The following is a 22,200-nucleotide window of genomic DNA, read 5'->3' on the forward strand; positions in this document are numbered from 1 at the left end:
CCCACATCTACGAGGTCAAGCAAAGCCACTGATGCATCATTTCCTATGACACCCCAGTCGCAGGGAGTGCAGGCCCACATCTACGAGGTCATGCAAAGACACTGATGCGTCATTTCCTATGACACCCCAGTCGCAGGGAGTGCAGACCCACATCTACGAGGTCAAGCAAAGACACTGATGCATCATTTCCTATGACACCCCAGTCGCAGGGAGTGCAGACCCACATCTACGAGGTCAAGCAAAGCCAATGATGCGTCATTTCCTATGACACCCCAGTCGCAGGGAGTGCAGGCCCACATCTATGAGGTCATGCAAAAACACTGATGCGTCATTTCCTATGACACCCCAGTCGCAGGGAGTGCAGGCCCACATCTACGAGGTCAAGCAAAGCCACTGATGCATCATTTCCTATGACACCCCAGTCGCAGGGAGTGCAGGCCCACATCTACGAGGCCAAGCAAAGACACTGATGCATCATTTCCTATGACACCCCAGTCGCAGGGAGTGCAGTCCCACATCTACGGAGCCAAGCAAAGACACTGATGCATCATTTCCTATGACACCCCAGTCGCAGGAAGTGCAGACCCACATCTACGAGGCCAAGCGAAGACACTGATGCATCATTTCCTATGACACCCCAGTTGCAGGGAGTGCAGGCCTACATCTACGAGGCCAAGCAAAGCCACTGATGCATCATTTCCTATGACACCCCAGTCGCAGGGAGTGCAGACCCACATCTACGAGGTCAAGCAAAGCCACTGATGCATCATTTCCTATGACACCCCAGTCGCAGGGAGTGCAGGCCTACATCTACGAGGTCAAGCAAAGACACTGTTGCATCATTTCCTATGACACCCCAGTCGCAGGGAGTGCAGGCCCACATCTACGAGGCCAAGCAAAGCCACTGATGCATCATTTCCTATGACACCCCAGTCGTAGGGAGTGCAGGCCCACATCTACGAGGCCAAGCAAAGCCACTGATGCATCATTTCCTATGACACCCCAGTCGCAGGGAGTGCAGGCCCACATCTACGAGGTCAAGCAAAGCCACTGATGCATCATTTCCTATGACACCCCAGTCGCAGGGAGTGCAGGCCCACATCTACGAGGCCAAGCAAAGCCACTGATGCATCATTTCCTATGACACCCCAGTCGCAGGGAGTGCAGACCCACATCTACGAGGCCAAGCAAAGCCACTGATGCATCATTTCCTTATGACACCCCAGTCGCAGGGAGTGCAGACCCACATCTACCAGGTCAAGCAAAGCCACTGATGCATCATTTCCTATGACACCCCAGTCGCAGGGAGTGCAGACCCACATCTACGAGGTCATGCAAAAACACTGATGCGGCATTTCCTATTACACCCCAGTTGCAGGGAGTGCAGACCCACATCTACGAGGTCAAGCAAAGTCACTGATGCATCCTTTCCTATGACACCCCAGTCTCTGGGAGTGCAGACCCACATCTACGAGGCCAAGCAAAGCCACTGATGCATCATTTCCTATGACACCCCAGTCGCAGGGAGTGCAGGCCCACATCTACGAGGTCAAGCAAAGACACTGATGCATCATTTCCTATGACACGCCAGTCGCAGGGAGTGCAGACCCACATCTACGAGGTCAAGCAAAGACACTGATGCATCATTTCCTATGACACCCCAGTCGCAGGGAGTGCAGACCCACATCTACGAGGCCAAGCAAAGCCACTGATGCATCATTTCCTATGACACCCCAGTCACAGGGAGTGCAGGCCCACATCTACGAGGTCAAGCAAAGACACTGATGCATCATTTCCTATGACACCCCGGTCGCAGGGAGTGCAGGCCCACATCTACGAGGCCAAGCAAAGACACTGATGCATCATTTCCTATGACGCCCCAGTCGCAGGGAGTGCAGACCCACATCTACGAGGCCAAGCAAAGAAACTGATGCATCATTTCCTATGACACCCCAGTCGCAGGGAGTGCTGGCCCACATCTACGAGGTCATGCAAAGACACTGATGCATCATTTCCTATGACACCCCAGTCGCAGGGAGTGCAGGCCCACATCTACGAGGCCAAGCAAAGCCACTGATGCATCATTTCCTATGACACCCCAGTCGCAGGGAGTGCAGACCCACATCTACGAGGCCAAGCAAAGCCACTGACGCATCATTTCCTATGACACCCCAGTCGCAGAGAGTGCAGACCCACATCTACGAGGCCAAGCAAAGCCACTGACGCATCATTTCCTATGACACCCCAGTCGCAGGGAGTGCAGACCCACATCTACGAGGTCATGCAAAGACACTGATGCATCATTTCCTATGACACCCCAGTCTCTGGGAGTGCAGACCCACATCTACGAGGTCATGCAAAGACACTGACGCATCATTTCCTATGACACCCCAGTCTCTGGGAGTGCAGACCCACATCTACGAGGCCAAGCAAAGCCACTGACGCATAATTTCCTATGACACCCCAGTCGCAGGGAGTGCAGACCCACATCTACGAGGTCAAGCAAAGACACTGATGCATCATTTCCTATGACACCCCAGTCTCTGGGAGTGCAGACCCACATCTACGAGGCCAAGCAAAGACACTGATGCATCATTTCCTATGACACCCCAGTCTCTGGGAGTGCAGACCCACATCTACGAGGCCAAGCAAAGACACTGATGCATCATTTCCTATGACACCCCAGTCGCAGGGAGTGCAGACCCCACATCTACGAGGTCAAGCAAAGACACTGATGCATCATTTCCTATGACACCCCAGTCTCTGGGAGTGCAGGCCCACATCTACGAGGTCAAGCAAAGACACTGATGCATCATTTCCTATGACACCCCAGTCTCTGGGAGTGCAGACCCACATCTACGAGGTCATGCAAAGACACTGATGCATCATTTCCTATGACACCCCAGTCTCTGGGAGTGCAGGCCCACATCTACGAGGTAATGCAAAGACACTGATGCATCATTTCCTATGACACCCCAGTCGCAGGGAGTGCAGGCCCACATCTACGAGGTCATGCAAAGACACTGATGCATCATTTCCTATGACACCCCAGTCACAGCGAGTGCAGGCCCACATCTACGAGGTCATGCAAAGACACTGATGCATCATTTCCTATGACACCCCAGTCACAGGGAGTGCAGGCCCACATCTACGAGGTCATGCAAAGCCACTGATGCATCATTTCCTATGACACCCCAGTCGCAGGGAGTGCAGACCCACATCTACGAGGTCAAGCAAAGACACTGATGCATCATTTCCTATGACACCCCAGTCGCAGGGAGTGCAGACCCAGATCTATGAGGTCAAGCAAAGACACTGATGCATCATTTCCTATGACACCCCAGTCGCAGGGAGTGCAGGCCCACATCTACGAGGTCATGCAAAGACACTGATGCATCATTTCCTATGACACCCCAGTGACAGGGAGTGCAGGCCCACATCTACGAGGTCATGCAAAGACACTGATGCATCATTTCCTATGACACCCCAGTCGCAGGGAGTGCAGGCCCACATCTACGAGGTCATGCAAAGACACTGATGCATCATTTCCAATGACACCCCAGTCGCAGGGCGAGTGCAGGCCCACATCTACGAGGTCATGCAAAGACACTGATGCATCATTTCCTATGACACCCCAGTCGCAGGGAGTGCAGGCCCCCTTCTACGAGGTCATGCAAAGACACTGATGCATCATTTCCTATGACACCTCAGTCGCAGGGAGTGCAGGCCCACATCTACGAGGTCATGCAAAGACACTGATGCATCATTTCCTATGACACCCCAGTCGCAGGGAGTGCAGGCCCACATCTACGAGGCCAAGCAAAGCCACTGATGCATCATTTCCTATGACACCCCAGTCTCTGGGAGTGCAGACCCACATCTACGAGGTCAAGCAAAGACACTGATGCATCATTTCCTATGACACCCCAGTCGCAGGGAGTGCAGGCCCACATCTACGAGGTCAAGCAAAGACACTGATGCATCATTTCCTATGACACCCCAGTCGCAGGGAGTGAAGACCCACATCTACGAGGCGAAGCAAAAACACTGATGCGTCATTTCCTATGACACCCCAGTCGCAGGGAGTGCAGGCCCACATCTACGAGGCCAAGCAAAAACACTGATGCGTCATTTCCTATGACACCCCAGTGGCAGGGAGTGCAGACCCACATCTACGAGGTCAAGCAAAGCCACTGACGCATCATTTCCTTATGACACCCCAGTCGCAGCGAGTGCAGGCCCACATCTACGAGGCCAAGCAAAGCCACTGATGCATCATTTCCTATGACACCCCAGTCGCAGGGAGTGCAGGCCCACATCTACAAGGTCAAGCAAAGCCAATGATGCATCATTTCCTATGACACCCCAGTCGCAGGGAGTGCAGGCCCACATCTACGAGGTCATGCAAAGACACTGATGCATCATTTCCTATGACACCCCAGTCTCTGGGAGTGCAGGCCCACATCTACGAGGTCAAGCAAAGACACTGATGCATCCTTTCCTATGACTCCCCAGTCTCTGGGAGTGCAGACTCACATCTACGAGGTCAAGCAAAGCCACTGATGCATCATTTCCTATGACACCCCAGTCGCAGGGAGTGAAGACCCACATCTACGAGGCGAAGCAAAAACACTGATGCGTCATTTCCTATGACACCCCAGTCGCAGGGAGTGCAGGCCCACATCTATGAGGCCAAGCAAAAACACTGATGCATCATTTCCTATGACACCCCAGTCGCAGGGAGTGAAGACCCACATCTACGAGGCGAAGCAAAAACACTGATGCGTCATTTCCTATGACACCCCAGTCGCAGGGAGTGCAGGCCCACATCTACGAGGTCATGCAAAAACACTGATGCATCATTTCCTATGACACCCCAGTCGCAGGGAGTGCAGGCCCACATCTACGAGGTCATGCAAAGACACTGATGCGTCATTTCCTATGACACTCCAGTCGCGGGGAGTGAAGACCCACATCTACGAGGCGAAGCAAAAACACTGATGCGTCATTTCCTATGACACCCCAGTCGCAGGGAGTGCCGGCCCACATCTACGAGGCCAAGCAAAAACACTGATGCGTCATTTCCTATGACACCCCAGTCGCAGGGAGTGCAGGCCCACATCTACGAGGCCAAGCAAAGCCAATAATGCATCATTTCCTATGACACCCCAGTCGCAGGGAGTGCAGACCCACATCTACGAGGCCAAGCAAAGCCACTGATGCATCATTTCCTATGACACCCCAGTCGCAGGGAGTGTAGACCCACATCTACGAGGCCAAGCAAAGCCACTGATGCATCATTTTCTATGACACCCCAGTCGCAGGGAGTGCAGACCCACATCTACGAGGTCAAGCAAAGACACTAATGCATCATTTCCTATGACACCCCAGTCGCAGGGAGTGCAGGCCCACATCTACGAGGTCATGCAAAGACACTGATGCGTCATTTCCTATGACACTCCAGTCGCAGGGAGTGAAGACCCACATCTACGAGGCGAAGCAAAAACACTGATGCGTCATTTCCTATGACACCCCAGTCACAGGGAGTGCAGGCCCACATCTACGAGGCCAAGCAAAGACACTAATGCATCATTTCCTATGACACCCCAGTCGCAGGGAGTGCAGGCCCACATCTACGAGGTCATGCAAAGACACTGATGCGTCATTTCCTATGACACTCCAGTCGCAGGGAGTGAAGACCCACATCTACGAGGCGAAGCAAAAACACTGATGCGTCATTTCCTATGACACCCCAGTCGCAGGGAGTGTAGACCCACATCTACGAGGCCAAGCAAAGCCACTGATGCATCATTTTCTATGACACCCCAGTCGCAGGGAGTGCAGACCCACATCTACGAGGTCAAGCAAAGACACTAATGCATCATTTCCTATGACACCCCAGTCGCAGGGAATGCAGGCCCACATCTACGAGGCCAAGCAAAGCCAATGATGCATCATTTCCTATGACACCCCAGTCGCAGGGAGTGCAGACCCACATCTATGAGGTCAAGCAAAGACACTGATGCATCATTTCCTATGACACCCCAGTCGCAGGGAGTGCAGGCCCACATCTACGAGGTCATGCAAAGACACTGATGCATCATTTCCTATGACACCCCAGTCGCAGGGAGTGCAGGCCCACATCTACGAGGTCAAGCAAAGACACTGATGCATCATTTCCTATGACACCCCAGTCTTTGGGAGTGCAGACCCACATCTACGAGGTCATGCAAAGACACTGATGCATCATTTCCTATGACACCCCAGTCGCAGGGAGTGCAGGCCCACATCTACGAGGTCATGCAAAGACACTGATGCATCATTTCCTATGACACCCCAGTCGCAGGGAGTGCAGGCCCACATCTACGAGGTCATGCAAAGACACTGATGCATCATTTCCTATGACACCCCAGTCGCAGGGAGTGCAGGCCCACATCTAAGAGGTCATGCAAAGACACTGATGCATCATTTCCTATGACACCCCAGTCGCAGGGAGTGCAGGCCCACATCTACGAGGCCAAGCAAAGCCACTGATGCATCATTTCCTATGACACCCCAGTCGCAGGGAGTGCAGACCCACATCTACCAGGCCAAGCAAAGCCACTGATGCATCATTCCTATGACACCCCAGTCTCTGGGAGTGTCATAGGAAATGATGCATCAGTGTCTTTGCATCATTTCCTATGACACCCCAGTCGCAGGGAGTGCAGGCCCACATCTACGAGGTCATGCAAAGACACTGATGTGACACCCCAGTCGCAGGGAGTGCAGGCCCACATCTACGAGGCCAAGCAAAGACACTGATGCATCATTTCCTATGACACCCCAGTCGCAGGGAGTGCAGGCCCACATCTACGAGGCCAAGCAAAGCCACTGATGCATCATTTCCTATGACACCCCAGTCGCAGGGAGTGCAGGCCCACATCTACGAGGCCAAGCAAAGCCACTGATGCATCATTTCCTATGACACCCCAGTCGCAGGGAGTGCAGACCCACATCTACGAGGCCAAGCAAAGACACTGATGCATCATTTCCTATGACACCCCAGTCGCAGGGAGTGCAGACCCACATCTACGAGGCCAAGCAAAGCCACTGACGCATCATTTCCTTATGACACCCCAGTCGCAGGGAGTGCAGGCCCACATCTACGAGGCCATGCAAAGACACTGATGCATCATTTCCTATGACACCCCAGTCGCAGGGAGTGCAGACCCACATCTACGAGGTCAAGCAAAGCCACTGATGCATCATTTCCTATGACACCCCAGTCGCAGGGAGTGCAGACCCACATCTACGGGGCCATGCAAAGCCACTGACGCATCATTTCCTATGACACCCCAGTCGCAGGGAGTGCAGGCCCACATCTACGAGGCCAGGCAAAGCCACTGATGCGTCATTTCCTATGGCACCCCAGTCGCAGGGAGTGCAGACCCACATCTACGAGGCCAAGCAAAGCCACTGATGCATCATTTCCTATGACACCCCAGTCGCAGGGAGTGCAGACCCACATCTACGAGGTCAAGCAAAGCCAATGATGCATCATTTCCTATGACACCCCAGTCGCAGGGAGTGCAGGCCCACATCTACGAGGTCAAGCAAAGCCACTGATGCATCATTTCCTATGACACCCCAGTCGCAGGGAGTGCAGGCCCACATCTACGAGGTCAAGCAAAGACACTGATGCATCATTTCCTATGACACCCCAGTCTCTGGGAGTGCAGACCCACATCTACGAGGTCATGCAAAGACACTGATGCATCATTTCCTATGACACACCAGTCGCAGGGATTGCAGGCCCACATCTACGAGGTCATGCAAAGACACTGATGCATCATTTCCTATGACACTCCAGTCGCAGGGAGTGCAGGCCCACATCTACGAGGTCATGCAAAGACACTGATGCATCATTTCCTATGACACCCCAGTCGCAGGGAGTGCAGGCCTACATCTACGAGGTCAAGCAAAGACACTGATGCATCATTTCCTATGACACCCCAGTCGCAGGGAGTGCAGGCCCACATCTACGAGGCCAAGCAAAGCCACTGATAGATCATTTCCTATGACACCCCAGTCGCAAGGAATGCAGACCCACATCTACGAGGTCATGCAAAGCCACTGATGCATCATTTCCTATGACACCCCAGTCGCAGGGAGTGCAGGCCCACATCTACGAGGCCATGCAAAGACACTGATGCATCATTTCCTATGACACCCCAGTCGCAGGGAGTGAAGACCCACATCTACGAGGCCAAGCAAAGCCACTGACGCATCATTTCCTTATGACACCCCAGTCGCAGGGAGTGCAGGCCCACATCTACGAGGCCATGCAAAGACACTGATGCATCATTTCCTATGACACCCCAGTCGCAGGGAGTGCAGACCCACATCTACGAGGTCAAGCAAAGCCACTGATGCATCATTTCCTATGACACCCCAGTCACAGGGAGTGCAGTCCCACATCTACGAGGCCAAGCAAAGCCACTGATGCATCATTTCCTATGAAACCCCAGTCGCAGGGAGTGCAGACCTACATCTACGAGGTCAAGCAAAGCCAATGATGCATCATTTCCTATGACACCCCAGTCGGGGGGAGTGCAGGCCCACATCAACGAGGTCATGCAAAGACACTGATGCATCATTTCCTATGACACCCCAGTCGCAGGGAGTGCAGACCCACATCTACGAGGTCAAGCAAAGACACTGATGCATCATTTCCTATGACACCCCAGTCGCAGGGAGTGCAGGCCCACATCTACAAGGCCAAGCAAAGCCACTGATGCATCATTTCCTATGACACCCCAGTCGCAGGGAGTGCAGACCCACATCTACGAGGTCAGGCAAAGACACTGATGCATCATTTCCTATGACACCCCAGTCGCAGGGAGTGCAGGCCCACATCTACGAGGCCAAGCAAAGCCACTGATGCATCATTTCCTATGACACTCCAGTCGCAGGGAGTGCAGGCCCACATCTACGAGGCCAAGCAAAGCCACTGATGCATCATTTCCTATGACACTCCAGTCGCAGGGAGTGCAGACCCACATCTACGAGGCCAAGCAAAGCCATTGATGCATCATTTCCTATGACACCCCAGTCGCAGGGAGTGCAGACCCACATCTACGAGGTCAAGCAAAGACACTGATGCATCATTTCCTATGACACCCCAGTCTCTGGGAGTGCAGACCCACATCTACGAGGCCAAGCAAAGCCACTGACGCATCATTTCCTTATGACACCCCAGTCGCAGGGAGTGCAGGCCCACATCTACGAGGTCATGCAAAGCCACTGATGCATCATTTCCTATGACACCCCAGTCGCAGGGAGTGCAGGCCCACATCTACGAGGTCATGCAAAGACACTGATGCATCATTTCCTATGACACCCCAGTCGCAGGGAGTGCAGGCCCACATCTACGGGGCCATGCAAAGACACTGATGCATCATTTCCTTATGACACCCCAGTCGCAGGGAGTGCAGACCCACATCTACGGGGCCATGCAAAGCCACTGATGCATCATTTCCTATGACACCCCAGTCGCAGGGAGTGAAGACCCACATCTACGAGGCCAAGCAAAGCCACTGACGCATCATTTCCTTATGACACCCCAGTCGCAGGGAGTGCAGGCCCACATCTACGAGGCCATGCAAAGACACTGATGCATCATTTCCTATGACACCCCAGTCGCAGGGAGTGCAGACCCACATCTACGAGGTCAAGCAAAGCCACTGATGCATCATTTCCTATGACACCCCAGTCGCAGGGAGTGCAGACCCACATCTACGAGGCCAAGCAAAGCCGCTGATGCATCATTTCCTATGACACCCCAGTCGCAGGGAGTGCAGACCCACATCTACGAGGCCAAGCAAAGCCACTGATGCATCATTTCCTATGACACCCCAGTCGCAGGGAGTGCAGACCCACATCTACGAGGCCAAGCAAAGCCACTGATGCATCATTTCCTATGACACCCCAGTCGCAGGGAGTGCAGACCCACATCTATGAGGTCAAGCAAAGACACTGATGCATCATTTCCTATGACACCCCAGTCTCTGGGAGTGCAGACCCACATCTACAAGGTCAAGCAAAGCCACTGATGCATCATTTCCTATGACACCCCAGTCGCAGGGAGTGCAGGCCCACATCTACGAGGTCATGCAAAGACACTGATGCATCATTTCCTATGACACCCCAGTCACAGGGAGTGCAGGCCCACATCTACGAGGTTATGCAAAGACACTGATGCATCATTTCCTATGACACCCCAGTCGCAGGGAGTGCAGGCCCACATCTACGAGGTCATGCAAAGACACTGATGCATCATTTCCTATGACACCCCAGTCGCAGGGAGTGCAGGCCCACATCTACGAGGTCATGCAAAGACACTGATGCATCATTTCCTATGACACCCCAGTTGCAGGGAGTGCAGACCCACATCTACGAGGTCAAGCAAAGACACTGATGCATCATTTCCTATGACACCCCAGTCTCTGGGAGTGCAGACTCACATCTACGAGGTCATGCAAAGACACTGATGCACCATTTCCTTATGACACCCCAGTCGCAGGGAGTGCAGACCCACATCTACGAGGCCAAGCAAAGCCAATGATGCATCATTTCCTATGACACCCCAGTCGCAGGGAGTGCAGGCCCACATCTACGAGGTCAAGCAAAGCCACTGATGCATCATTTCCTATGACACCCCAGTCGCAGGGAGTGCAGGCCCACATCTACGAGGTCAAGCAAAGACACTGATGCATCATTTCCTATGACACCCCAGTCGCAGGGAGTGCAGGCCCACATCTACGAGGCCAAGCAAAGCCAATGATGCATCATTTCCTATGACACCCCAGTCGCAGGGAGTGCAGACCCACATCTACGAGGCCAAGCAAAGCCACTGATGCATCATTTCCTATGACACCCCAGTCGCAGGGAGTGCAGACCCACATCTACGAGGTCAAGCAAAGACACTGATGCATCATTTCCTATGACACCCCAGTCGCAGGGAGTGCAGGCCCACATCTACGAGGTCATGCAAAGACACTGATGCATCATTTCCTATGACACCCCAGTCGCAGGGAGTGCAGGCCCACATCTACGAGGTCAAGCAAAGACACTGATGCATCATTTCCTATGACACCCCAGTCTCTGGGAGTGCAGACCCACATCTACGAGGTCATGCAAAGCCACTGACGCATCATTTCCTATGACACCCCAGTCGCAGGGATGCAGGCCCACATCTATGAGGTCATGCAAAGACACTGATGCATCATTTCCTATGACACCCCAGTCGCAGGGAGTGCAGACCCACATCTACGAGGTCAAGCAAAGCCAATGATGCATCATTTCCTATGACACCCCAGTCGCAGGGAGTGCAGACCCACATCTACAAGGTCAAGCAAAGATACTGATGCATCATTTCCTATGACACCCCAGTCTCTGGGAGTGCAGGCCCACATCTACGAGGTCAAGCAAAGACACTGATGCATCATTTCCTATGACACCCCAGTCGCAGGGAGTGCAGGCCCACATCTACGAGGTCATGCAAAGACACTGATGCATCATTTCCTATGACACCCCAGTCGCAGGGAGTGCAGGCCCACATCTACGAGGTCATGCAAAGACACTGATGCATCATTTCCTATGACACCCCAGTCGCAGGGAGTGCAGGCCCACATCTACGAGGTCATGCAAAGACACTGATGCATCATTTCCTATGACACCCCAGTCGCAGGGAGTGCAGGCCCACATCTACGAGGCCAAGCAAAGCCACTGATGCATCATTTCCTATGACACCCCAGTCGCAGGGAGTGAAGACCCACATCTACGAGGAGAAGGAAAAACACTGATGCGTCATTTCCTATGACACCCCAGTCGCAGGGAGTGCAGGCCCACATCTACGAGGCCAAGCAAAAACACTGATGCATCATTTCCTATGACACCCCAGTCGCAGGGAGTGGAGACCCACATCTACGAGGTCAAGCAAAGCCACTGACGCATCATTTCCTTATGACACCCCAGTCGCAGGGAGTGCAGGCCCACATCTACGAGGCCAAGCAAAGCCACTGATGCATCATTTCCTATGACACCCCAGTCGCAGGGAGTGCAGGCCCACATCTACAAGGTCAAGCAAAGCCAATGATGCATCATTTCCTATGACACCCCAGTCGCAGGGAGTGCAGGCCCACATCTACGAGGTCATGCAAAGACACTGATGCATCATTTCCTATGACACCCCAGTCGCGGGGAGTGAAGACCCACATCTACGAGGCGAAGCAAAAACACTGATTCGTCATTTCCTATGACACCCCAGTCGCAGGGAGTGCAGGCCTACATCTACGAGGCCAAGAAAAAACACTGATGCATCATTTCCTATGACACCCCAGTCGCAGGGAGTGCAGGCCCACATCTACGAGGTCATGCAAAGACACTGATGCATCATTTCCTATGACACCCCAGTCGCAGGGAGTGAAGACCCACATCTACGAGGCGAAGCAAAAACACTGATGCGTCATTTCCTATGACACCCCAGTCGCAGGGAGTGCAGGCCCACATCTACGAGGTCATGCAAAAACACTGATGCATCATTTCCTATGACACCCCAGTCGCAGGGAGTGCAGGCCCACATCTACGAGGTCATGCAAAGACACTGATGCATCATTTCCTATGACACCCCAGTCGCAGGGAGTGAAGACCCACATCTACGAGGCGAAGCAAAAACACTGATGCGTCATTTCCTATGACACCCCAGTCGCAGTGAGTGCAGGCCCACATCTACGAGGCCAAGCAAAAACACTGATGCGTCATTTCCTATGACACCCCAGTCGCAGGGAGTGCAGGCCCACATCTACGAGGTCATGCAAAAACACTGATGCATCATTTCCTATGACACCCCAGTCGCAGGGAGTGCAGGCCCACATCTACGAGGTCATGCAAAGACACTGATGCATCATTTCCTATGACACCCCAGTCGCAGAGAATGCAGGCCCACATCTACGAGGCCAAGCAAAGCCAATGATGCATCATTTCCTATGACACCCCAGTCGCAGGGAGTGCAGACCCACATCTACGAGGCCAAGCAAAGCCACTGATGCATCATTTCCTATGACACCCCAGTCGCAGGGAGTGTAGACCCACATCTACGAGGCCAAGCAAAGCCACTGATGCATCATTTTCTATGACACCCCAGTCGCAGGGAGTGCAGACCCACATCTACGAGGCCAAGCAGACACTGATGCATCATTTCCTATGACACCCCAGTCGCAGAGAATGCAGGCCCACATCTACGAGGCCAAGCAAAGCCAATGATGCATCATTTCCTATGACACCCCAGTCGCAGGGAGTGCAGACCCACATCTACGAGGCCAAGCAAAGCCACTGATGCATCATTTCCTATGACACCCCAGTCGCAGGGAGTGCAGACCCACATCTACGAGGTCAAGCAAAGACACTGATGCATCATTTCCTATGACACCCCAGTCGCAGGGAGTGCAGGCCCACATCTACGAGGTCATGCAAAGACACTGATGCATCATTTCCTATGACACCCCAGTCGCAGGGAGTGCAGGCCCACATCTACGAGGTCAAGCAAAGACACTGATGCATCATTTCCTATGACACCCCAATCTCTGGGAGTGCAGACCCACATCTACGAGGTCATGCAAAGACACTGATGCATCATTTCCTATGACACCCCAGTCGCAGGGAGTGCAGGCCCACATCTGTGAGGTCATGCAAAGACACTGATGCATCATTTCCTATGACACCCCAGTCGCAGGGAGTGCAGGCCCACATCTACGAGGTCATCCAAAGACACTGATGCATCATTTCCTATGACACCCCAGTCGCAGGGAGTGCAGGCCCACATCTGCGAGGTCATGCAAAGACACTGATGCATCATTTCCTATGACACCCCAGTCGCAGGGAGTGCAGGCCCATATCTACGAGGGCAAGCAAAGCCACTGATGCATCATTTCCTATGACACCCCAGTCGCAGGGAGTGCAGACCCACATCTACGAGGTCATGCAAAGACACTGATGCATCATTTCCTATGACACCGCAGTCGCAGGGAGTGCAGGCCCACATCTACGAGGCCAAGCAAAGCCACTGATGCATCATTCCTATGACACCCCAGTCGCATGGAGTTTTATAGCAAATGATGCATCAGTGTCTTTGCATCATTTCCTATGACACCCCAGTCGCAGGGAGTGCAGGCCCACATCTACGAGGTCATGCAAAGACACTGATGTGACACCCCAGTCGCAGGGAGTGCAGGCCCACATCTACGAGGCCAAGCAAAGACACTGATGCATCATTTCCTATGACACCCCAGTCGCAGGGAGTGCAGACCCACATCTACGAGGTCAAGCAAAGACACTGATGCATCATTTCCTATGACACCCCAGTCGCAGGGAGTGCAGACCCAAATCTACGAGGTCAAGCAAAGCCACTGACGCATCATTTCCTTATGACACCCCAGTCGCAGGGAGTGCAAGCCCACATCTACGAGGCCAAGCAAAGCCACTGATGCATCATTTCCTATGACACCCCGGTCGCAGGGAGTGCAGGCCCACATCTACAAGGTCAAGCAAAGCCAATGATGCATCATTTCCTATGACACCCCAGTCGCAGGGAGTGTAGGCCCACATCTACGAGGTCATGCAAAGACACTGATGCATCATTTCCTATGACACCCCAGTCTCTGGGAGTGCAGGCCCACATCTACGAGGTCAAGCAAAGACACTGATGCATCATTTCCTATGACACCCCAGTCGCAGGGAGTGAAGACCCACATCTACGAGGCGAAGCAAAAACACTGATGCGTCATTTCCTATGACACCCCAGTCGCAGGGAGTGCAGGCCCACATCTACGAGGCCAAGCAAAAACACTGATGCATCATTTCCTATGACACCCCAGTCGCAGGGAGTGCAGGCCCACATCTACGAGGTCATGCAAAGACACTGATGCATCATTTCCTATGACATCCCAGTCGCAGGGAGTGAAGACCCACATCTACGAGGCGAAGCAAAAACACTGATGCGTCATTTCCTATGACACCCCAGTCGCAGGGAGTGCAGGCCCACATCTACGAGGTCATGCAAAAACACTGAAGCATCATTTCCTATGACACCCCAGTCGCAGGGAGTGCAGGCCCACATCTACGAGGTCATGCAAAGACACTGATGCATCATTTCCTATGACACCCCAGTCGCAGGGAGTTCAGACCCACATCTACGAGGCCAAGCAAAGTCACTGATGCATCATTTCCTATGACACCCCAGTCGCAGGGAGTGCAGACCCACATCTACGAGGTCAAGCAAAGACACTGATGCATCATTTCCTATGACACCCCAGTCGCAGGGAGTGCAGGCCCACATCTACGAGGTCATGCAAAGACACTGATGCATCATTTCCTATGACACCCCAGTCGCAGAGAATGCAGGCCCACATCTATGAGGCCAAGCAAAGCCAATGATGCATCATTTCCTATGACACCCCAGTCGCAGGGAGTGCAGACCCACATCTACGAGGCCAAGCAAAGCCACTGATGCATCATTTCCTATGACACCCCAGTCGCAGGGAGTGTAGACCCACATCTACGAGGCCAAGCAAAGCCACTGATGCATCATTTTCTATGACACCCTAGTCGCAGGGAGTGCAGACCCACATCTACGAGGCCAAGCAAAGACACTGATGCATCATTTCCTATGACACCCCAGTCGCAGAGAATGCAGGCCCACATCTACGAGGCCAAGCAAAGCCAATGATGCATCATTTCCTATGACACCCCAGTCGCAGGGAGTTCAGACCCACATCTACGAGGCCAAGCAAAGACACTGATGCATCATTTCCTATGACACCCCAGTCGCAGGGAGTGCAGACCCACATCTACGAGGTCAAGCAAAGACACTGATGCATCATTTCCTATGACACCCCAGTCGCAGGGAGTGCAGGCCCACATCTACGAGGTCATGCAAAGACACTGATGCATCATTTCCTATGACACCCCAGTCGCAGGGAGTGCAGGCCCACATCTACGAGGTCAAGCAAAGACACTGATGCATCATTTCCTATGACACCCCAGTCTCTGGGAGTGCAGACCCACATCTACGATGTGAGAAGTTGGCCTGGTATATAATGCTCACTAATTCTAGTGATCACTTTGTACCATGCCAAGCAACCCTTATGATGATGGTTGTAATTCAACCTTGTAGACCAGTTATCCTAGTGGTAACGTGGACAAAGCAGTCTTAGGCTAAACTCTGAAAGGCATGTGAAGCCAGCTGTTATACCATACACAACCCCCTTGAATACCAAATGAAAGGGACACCACACAGATATATATTGAAAATATATATTGATTTATTAACTATAAAATCCCCTGGACTCTTTATGAGCACAGAAGCACAAGCGTTAAATCACAAGACAGTTTAAAATACACAAAAGTTGCACAATATGGATGAGCCCTAGGGGCCACCTAAACCATATACTAAGAAAGTGGTATAAGAGATACCTAGAGGAAAGTGAAGAGGCCTAGGGCCTTGGGAATCGCTGGAGCTATTCGAGACTGGAGTTAACTAAGTCGGGAAAGGCCCACGGGACTCGGGTGCAGTGTTCAAAGTGCACGCACTTCTCAATACAAAGTCTATGGTGCGTAAAAAGCACAAAGTTAGAAAGTTAGGAACCTTCCGAGTGACCTACGGAGCTGAAACTTAAAACACAGGCCCTTGGGATGTGTACCAGTGCAGGAGCACCGGCGGAGCTGAGTTACCTCACCCACAGGAAGCGGGTGCACAGGATCGAAGTTGTGTCGGGTTTCGTCACGCTGGTCGATGGTGCTTGGAGCTGAAGATGCTGCAGGCGGCTCGATGAGAAGAGTTCCGGTGGATCCAAGGGTGGATCTGAAGATGTGAAGACCTGAAAGCAGAGGGGACAGTGTTCAAAGTCACTAGCCAGTGACTACCGTGGAACCAGATTGGAACCAGGCGATGTCGGGTGCAAACAGGCGTTGTCGGGTAGCTTCTTTCTGCAGCCACGTGGATACCCGGGGTCGAGGACGTCCAGGAGTCGGTCACGAGCTGTCCCACGTAGGCTTCTCGCTGTTGGCGGTATCGGCGACCTGATCGGAGCAAACAGGCCTTGGCAAATGCAATCCACACAGAAGTTGAAAGATGCTGTTCACTCGGACCAGCAAGGTCAGAGCGGGTGCTCCTTTTCACAGGAGCTTGGGTAGGTCTGGAGCAACCAGACCTGCTGTTTAAATCTTCGGGTTCGTCGCCAAGATGGCCGCTGGCCACGTGGCTAGTGGCCGGGATGGCGCGTCGAGTGGCACAATGCAAAAGGGCCCCACGCAGATCGTGGAGATGCTGGAGGGCTGATCTTCGGTGCAAGGGCTGCTCGGTGGTGGGGGTTCTCAATCCCCAAAGCACAACGTCGAGGATGCCTCAGAAGCTGCGCAGTCAGCTTTTCGAGTGTCTTTCAAGAGGTCCGGTCCCACGTCGCTCGGTGCCTCCACGGGTCCCTTCTTCGCAGGGACTGTGGATCGGGCTCTGAGAGGTCTGGGAGTCTGGTTCTTGTCGGGCTCTGGGCTCGGTCTCCGGCGGGAGGCGGCGGCAAAGCAGACGTCGAGTTGCTGGTTGGTACCTGTGTTCACAGGGTGGCCACTCCTAGGCCACAAGGGAGATTCTCTTCAGTCTTCTGTGCAGCAGAATGTCGAAGTCCAGTCTTCTTCTTGTTTAAAGTTGATTTCGGGATGATCTGCTGTGCAATGGCACTGCTCCCCCTCTTATTCCCAAACTGGGGGTGGATCACCTACTAGGTCCCTCCTCTGGGAGGAACCAGGAAGGGGGGCGGTTACACCCCCTTTCCTTTGTCCAGCTCCGCGCCAGGACTGGGGCTGGAAGGCCCCAGAACCGGTTTGGACTGGCCTATGCACGGGGACACCTTGTGTGCCCCGGGCATGTCTGATTCTATTCAGCCCTGTCCTACCCAATACACAAAATCCTGTCTGGGGTGGTGCTCGCACCTCCCAAGGCAGGAAACCCTTTGTCCAGGCCACCATCTGCCGAGTTTCGGTCAGCAGCAGGAGGCCAGACTTGTGTCTGTGGTGGCAGCGTCCATTTTGTGAAGCTGAGGCTCTGTTTAACTTTAACCGGGGTTAAGGCTACACACATGTCGTGTCCCTCTAGAAGGGTGGAATGCTATCCCCGTCGCCAGAACTGGCGAGGGGATAGTATTCCAATTCGTATGACACCTTACTCGACATGTTTTGATAAAGCCAAACCAAAGATAGCATTTAACCGCGAGGATTATAATGCACTTAAGAGTATATGGTATGGCAATATCCCGGAACAGCTTAGGGAGTTGTTCCCGACAGCTGCAGACAGGCTCAGCTCATGCTAGAGCACCATCTCACATATTTCCAAGCACTCTGCCTCCAGGATTGATGAGGCCTTCCATAGGAGTGGCTGATAGGAACATATGTGTCCAGTTTAGGGTTAGGCACAGACATACTGTACCTAAGTAAGAGGTGGTTACACCGACTTACCCCAGCTGAGTGATCAGCCAGTTGTGTCAAATATGGAGGCCAGGCCAGGGGTGGCACAATACGTGCTGCAGCCCCTGGTAGGCCTTGGATACACCTATGCCCTGGGCACCTAGGGTGCACTATTACAGGGGCTCATAAGGTGAACCAGTTCCAATTCGTAATGCACCTAAAGTGCATTGGCATCAATTTAGAGAGAGAACAGCAGGCTGTGGATCTGATTAGCAGGCCCACAGCCACATTAAGTCAGAAACCAGTGAAGCAAAAAGCAAAAATTTGGGGTGACCATAGGATAGCAGACCCTACTCTCCTACATAACCCCCCCCCAAACGCAGGGACATTAGACTAACCTTGACCAGTTGTGTCTTCATGTTCTAAGTGGAAGTACCTGGAGAGACCATCTGCGTTGCCATGGTCAGTCCCTGGGCGGTGCTCCACTGTAAAGTCCATCCCCTGTAGGGAAATGGACCACCTGAGTAGTTTGGGGTTTTCACCCTTCATCTGATTAAGCCATAGGAGGGGCTTATGGTCGGTCTGAATCTTGAAGTGAGTGCCAAATAAGTATGGTCTCAACTTCTTCAGGGCCCACACCACAGCAAAGGCCTCCCTCTCTATAGCTGACCAACGTTTCTCTCTGGGGGTCAGCCTTCTGCTAATGAAAGCAATGGGCTGGTCCTGGCCATCTACATTAAGCTGTGAAAGCACTGCTCCCACTCCCAACTCAGAAGCATCTGTTTGGACAATGAACTCTCTTGAGTAGTCAGGACTCTTCAGGATAGGTGCAGAGCACATGGCCTTCTTCAGGTCATCAAATGCCTTTTGACAGATTTCTGTCCACTGAACCTTTTTGGGCATCTTCTTGGATGTCAGATCATTAAGAGGAGTCACAATGGACCCATAGTTCTTAACAAACTTCCTGTAGTACCCAGTCAGGCCCAAGAAAGCTCTGACCTGAGTCTGGGTAGTTGGAGGGGACCAGTCCTTGATGGTCTGGATCTTACTCTCCAGTGGTTGAACTTGGCCTCCACCTACAAGGTGGCCCAGGTATACAACCTTGCTCTGCCCTATCTGGCACTTTGTTGCCTTGATAGTGAGGCCTGCCTTCTGCAGAGCCTCAAGCACTTCCTTCAGGTGGATCAGGTGATCCTCCCAGGTGGAGCTAAAGACAGCAATATCGTCCAGATAAGCTGCACAAAAGTCATCCAACCCAGTGAGGACTTGGTTCACCAACCTTTGGAAGGTGGCAGGTGCATTTTTCAAACCAAAGGGCATCACCACAAACTGATAATGCCCACTAGGGGTAGAAAATGCTGTTTTGGCTTTAGACTCCTCAGCTAACCTGATTTGCCAGTAGCCAGCTGTCAAGTCAAATGTGCTCAAATATTTGGCAGAAGCCAACTTGTCAATGAGCTCATCTGCCCTTGGAATAGGGTGTGCATCTGTCCTGGTGACAGCATTGAGTCCTCTGTAATCCACACAGAACCTCATCTCTCTCTTGCCATCTTTGGTGTGAGGTTTGGGGACCAGAACCACTGGGCTAGCCCAGGGGCTCTCTGAAGGCTCAATGACACCTAATTCCAGCATCTTTTGCACCTCAGTCTTTATACAGTCCCTGACGTGGTCAGGTTGCCTGTAAATTTTGCTCTTTACAGGAAGACTGTCACCAGTGTCCACCACATGTGTACACCAGTTAGTCTGACTGGGTGTCAATGAGAACATATGCCTGTATGCCTGTAGAACTTGTCTGCAGTCATGTTGTTGATGTTCAGTGAGGCTGCCACCTAAGGCCACACCATCAACTGAGCCATCCTCAGGGTTCTGAGTGAGCAGGTCTGGGAGAGGGTCACTCTCTTCCTCCTGTCCCTCATCTGTAGCCATGAGCAAGCCCATGTCTGCCCTGCTGACATATGCCTTCAATCGGTTCACATGGAGCACCCTGTGGGGGCTCCTGGGAGTTCCTAGGTCCACCAAGTAGGTAACCTCTCCCTTCTTTTCCAGAATTGTATGGGGTCCAGACCATTTGTCTTGGAGTGCTGCTGGGGCCACTGGCTCCAACACCCATACCTTCTGTCCAGGCTGAAATTCAACAAGGACAGCCTTTTGGTCATGCCAAGCTTTTTGTAATTCTTGGCTAGCCTCAAGGTTTTTGGATGCCTTTTCCATGTACTCTGCCATCCTGGAGCGGAGACCAAGTACATAGTCCACTATGTCCTGTTTAGGCTTTTTGAGAGGTAACTCCCATCCTTCCTTCACAAGACACAGGGGTCCTCTTACAGGGTGCCCAAACAACAATTCAAAGGGGCTGAAGCCAACCCCTTTTGAGGGACCTCTCTGTAAGCGAACAAAAGGCAGGGCAGAAGGATGTCCCATCTTCGCCTGAGCTTTTCAGGTAATCCTTTAATCATGCCCTTTAGGGTCTTGTTAAATCTCTCAACAAGCCCATTGCATTGTGGGTGATAAGGAGTGGTGAACTTGTAGTTTACACCACATTCCTTCCACATAGCTGTCAAATATCCAGACATGAAGTTGGTACCTCTATCTGATATCACCTCCTTAGGAAACCCCACTCTGGAGAAAACTCCAAGTAAGGCCCTGGCCACAACAGGAGCTGTTGTGGTCCTAAGGGGAATTGCCTCTGGGTACCTGGTGGCATGATCCACTACCACCAGTATGAATCTGTGCCCAGAGGCTGTAGGGGGATCCATTGGACCAACAATATCAATCCCCACTCTCTCAAAGGGAACCCCCACCACAGGTAGTGGTATCAGGGGGGCCTTTGTTGTTCCACCTGCTTTACCACTGGCTTGGCAGGTTTCACAGGAGCGACAAAACTCCTTGGTGTCTTCAGACATGTGAGGCCAGTGAAAGTGAGGGACAAGCCTGTCCCAAGTCTTGTTCTGGCCTAGGTGTCCTGCTAAAGGAATATCATGGGCCAAGGTGAGTAGGAAGCCCCTAAATTGCAGAGGTATAACCAACCTCCTGGTAGCACCAGGCTTGGGGTCTCTAGCCTCTGAATAAAGGAGTCCATCGTCCCAATATACTTTATGGGCACCTTGAGCATTCCCAGCAGCCTCAGCAGCAGCCTGCTGTCTGAGGGGTTCAAGAGAAGGACAGGTTAACTGAGCCTGCCCCAAGTCTGCCCTAGAAGGTCCCCCTGTCCCCAGAAACTCAACCTGATCAGGTTCAAGTTCTTCAGGGACAGTTCCTTCAGGGGTCTCAAGATCAGTTTCCTGTGAAGCCTGATCCTCACTTGCAGGCAGTTGGGAAGGCGCAGCCTTAACCCTCCTGTTCTTCTTCTTGGGAGGTACTTGGTCCATTGTTCCAGGATCCCAGACCTGAGGTTCAGAGAGGCACTTTTTGGCCTGTGACCTGGTCACAGCAAGGACATGTGATGATATCCCTAACATCTCTGCATGAGTCCTGTACTCAACTTCTGACCATAGAGAGTTCTCCAGGTCATTGCCCAACAAACATTCTACTGGGAGATCAGCACTAACTACAACTTTCTTTAGGCCAGTTACCCCTCCCCAGGAAAAGTTAACAAGTGCCACACTATGTGTAGTAGTGACATTGCTGGCATTGGTCACCAGGTAATCATCGCCTGGCATGTATTGTCCAAGGTCCACAAAGTTAGGTGTCACCATAGTGACACTGGCA

The sequence above is a fragment of the Lissotriton vulgaris genome, chromosome 6, assembly GCF_964263255.1.
Source record: "Lissotriton vulgaris chromosome 6, aLisVul1.2, whole genome shotgun sequence".
In the NCBI taxonomy this organism is placed as follows: domain Eukaryota; kingdom Metazoa; phylum Chordata; class Amphibia; order Caudata; family Salamandridae; genus Lissotriton; species Lissotriton vulgaris.